Below are 3690 nucleotides of genomic sequence, written 5' to 3' on the forward strand. Positions count from 1 at the left end.
TACCATTGCTGTGCCAGGGAAGGAGCAGGAAAGGAAAGGAACAATATTAAAGCTTGTTTAGAGTGTCTTTTAAAAAAAAATTCTGTTTTTCAGTTGTTCTCATATCAGTGCCTTTATTTATCATAACAGCAGTGGACAAATGCAGATAAGAATTAATTAAATTGATTCTGAAACTTACTAGGAAACTTTATTCCAAGCAGTGCTGCTGATGATACTCTTTGTAGTAAGTGTGTTCCTGTAGCTTGGGTACAGCTTGGAGCACATTCAGGTATTTTAAAAGACATTCAAATGTTTCAGTTGGCCTGAACAACCCCATTTGGTGTGACAGAGGCACTGTGTAAGACTGTGCCTTATGTCTAGTCAGGTGATTGAGCAGTGCTGGGTATGTCTTAGGCACTCCACCTATGTTCTCTGAGTACATATCCAATGAACTGTATGGTGGAGGTGTAAGAGGGACAGATTAAGGGAAGCAAATAAAGAGGGAAAGGGGAGATGTTGATAAGCAGGGAAGATGGTGAGCAAAGTGGAAGATTCCCCCATAAAAGCCAGGGAAAAGATGTGAGCAAACAGCCAGCAGCAGAGAGAAGAGCTGTCTGCTGCCACTGATACCTGGAGGGCTGAAAGCTGCACCTCTACAGTCTCTCTTCCTTCTGTCTCCATGCAGGGTAGGTGGCTTTCCCAAGAAACTATTTTTATTATATTGAGAAGTGACACATTTAGGAGGAGCTGTGGTGCTTTGTTTCTGTGTTTTCCTCTTGTTCATCAATACCTGACATGAGGAAGGGGGAACGTTAGGCTATAAAGATCAGGCATTTATACAAGTTATATAGCCTGGAAACCATTGTTGGATTTTATTCTTAGCCTCTTTCCACTGTTGCTTCCTTAACTCCTATTTACTTCTGAAAACTAGCATTTTAGGTATAGATGTCATGTGCTTAGCTGATATGGTGCGTACAGCTTGGATTTTTTTTTTGCAAGTCTGACTACATTAAACTGACAATTAATTCAAGTATAAAGGCACAGATTCATTTTCTTTAAAATAATTTTCTTCTAACACTCTTATGTTTCTCGTGGTCAAAATTCAAAATGAATTTTATTTTGCCATTGAATTTCCCCTGGCTGCAGAAGTACAAGAACTTCTGCCTTGAGAAATTTATTCACCTTAATTTAGTTTAACCCTCTTGTGGTCTTTCAGACAAAAATCCATCAATGTGCAAAGGTGCAGTTCTTCCAGAGAGAGGCAGAGTGAAACAAGTACAACAGCCTGAACATGAAAGCATGTTTTAGTTACACTTGTGTATCACTTGCTGCATGACTGCATAAGGTGGCCAAGGAGATGATTGCACATTTAGGCAGAGAAGGTGAAATGGGTAAGTCATCCTCTGTTGACCAGCTTCTGCAGAGTTCAGACAAGGACTGGGTTGTTTGCTCAGACTAATTCTCTCTAGGCAACAATAGGATTAAATTTTGAAGCTTTTAGAACAGAGTGGGACTTGGTTGAGCTGGAAGAGACTGTCTGTGCAAGAGAAAGCTTCTGTGCTTGCAGGTCAGACACACGTGAAGGACCAATGCTATCAACACTGCAATTTCTTTTTCTTCCAAGTCAGAGATGAGGTAATAAGTCATATCTGCTGGAGTCATAGTAAGAGAAAGCTGTATGGAGAAATGCATGTCAGAGTAGATGCTGTGTTAAATAATTTCCATAGGCATTAGGTGCCTGTGGGTGTGCTTTGCTTTGGAGGTTATTTCTGTATCAGTAGCTATCTGTGGTTGTAGGTTGCCAGAGAAAAGCTTGGCTAAATTAGATATGACTGGTGTATCAGTTGGCTATAAACTAGAATGTGGTCTGAGAGAACAAACTAGATTCCCCTCCCTGCCTCTCCCCTCAGAAAAGCTAAAGCCTGAAGGGTGACATGCGCTCAAGGCCCCTGTTTTGAAAATCTTCAGTTCTCCCCCTCATCAGTGGCATGGAAACAATAACTTGTGACTGCCTGATTTCTGCAGAAATAAGATGAAATAATATTAATATTTTTTTCAGATCTTTGCATGCAGGGTGTTCCTTCCATCTTCCTTTCACTGTGTCTACCCTGGATCTTAGCTCTGATCTAGCAAAGGAGTGGATAGGTTGTAGCTACCTAAGACTGCAAGACTCTGAACTATAACATGCTTTAAGTGCAGGGCGAAGTATTGGAATTCTGTATCTGATTAACATTTATATAGGGTGTAGAATTGCTCATTTATGTGTCTAAAATGCTGTGGAGCTTTTAAATCCGGGCTAGGAATATTTTCCTCTTGACTGACTTTTTAGTCTGTTTTTGAGCTTTAATGGATGTTAGAGTTCAGTTATAAATGATCATCTGACTTGTGAGACTTTATATCCTGATCTTTTCTTGAACGTATATGGGACAAAAATGAATGCATAAGTCCTCTGGTAAATAAGATGAATATGTACATAAATAATACTGGTTAGAATAGAAAGTAAACTTCCCTTCATGTGGAACAGCACTGACTGGCTAAGTGAAGACAGCCCACTGAAATAGGAGGCACAGAGTCCTCTCTGGTGTTGTCAGAATATACAGGTGGGTGAAGGTCATGAAAGTGCAGAATGAAGGCTGATAGTTCAGGCTTTGTATGGTTTGTCTAATATTCAAGTTCAAACAGAGCAGACAGCAGCAGCTGTATCTGTGCTGGTGCTTAGCATCCTTAAAATAGGGCTCAAGCACAAACACTGCATGGCTTGTTGTAGTTCTGGTGTTGCTGTCACACGAAATAACTTACCTTATTTCCCTGCTGCATCCCCAGGAATTGTTGCTCTGACTGGTGGAGCTCAGTGAGGGTGTAGAGAGCAGAACAGCTGTGAAGCACGTAGACTGTAATGTGGGAGCAGGAGCCAGACGTGGGTCTGAAATGGCACATTGCTGACTGAATCACACCTTCAGTATGAAACTGAGTGACTGGATTGGGGTAATGTAGGCAGATTTCCTGGGGAGCTGCCGATCCTGATGGGCAGATTTTATTTGTGTATCCTTTAGTCTGTGTGTTGTTGCCCCCATGTTTCTTCCTGCGGGCTGGCCTCGTACTCAGGGTTGTATCCAGGAGCTGGGCAGCGACAAGCAATCATTTCTCATGAGACTTGCAGACTTCTGAGTCAACACTTCTTCTTTTTTTGTTTTAAATTTAATTTAATTTTACTTTTTTTTTTTTTTTTTAGTAAAGCTCCTAGCAGAGACTATTCAAACTGACAGACTGACAGTATTGAGTCAGTTTTGAAAAAAAAACAACAAAACAAAAACAATCCAAACCTGTCAGTGTTGGTAAGCAAGTGAAGGCAACAGAAGCACGTTCTTATTGAAGCACTAGACATTTAGCTGAAACAATCCTTGTTCCTCTATTTTATAGCCTGCCTCAGTTTACTTTTACTCAACACATCTTCTTACTTGACATGGAAAAATGTCGTATGTTACATTTTTATTGCTACTTACCAGCCAAGGGGATGTTAAAACATACCCAGAGATAAATAAATGATGCTCCCAGTGTGCATCTTTTCTTCAGTCTAATGTGCTCTCATCTCTTAATAATATAGCCATATACATTTACTCTCTGTGCAAGGAGGAGTAGGGCCAGAGGAAATAAGATGCTTTTGTACCACAGTAGCAGTACAGGCTGTCTGTATGGATATTTGTCAGTCTC

General features: G+C 40.6%; 1 protein-coding gene across 1 annotated transcript in view; it reads left to right on the top strand.

Moving 5' to 3' along the window:
* DHRS12 (dehydrogenase/reductase 12) overlaps positions 1-3690 on the top strand; it is a gene marked incomplete at both ends in the record, with an annotated part of 27050 nt that overhangs the window by 15632 nt on the left and 7728 nt on the right. The gene's annotated exons all lie outside the window — the stretch shown is intronic.

Source organism: Antrostomus carolinensis, unplaced genomic scaffold, assembly GCF_000700745.2.
Source record: "Antrostomus carolinensis isolate BGI_N321 unplaced genomic scaffold, ASM70074v2 scaffold108, whole genome shotgun sequence".
Classification (NCBI taxonomy): domain Eukaryota; kingdom Metazoa; phylum Chordata; class Aves; order Caprimulgiformes; family Caprimulgidae; genus Antrostomus; species Antrostomus carolinensis.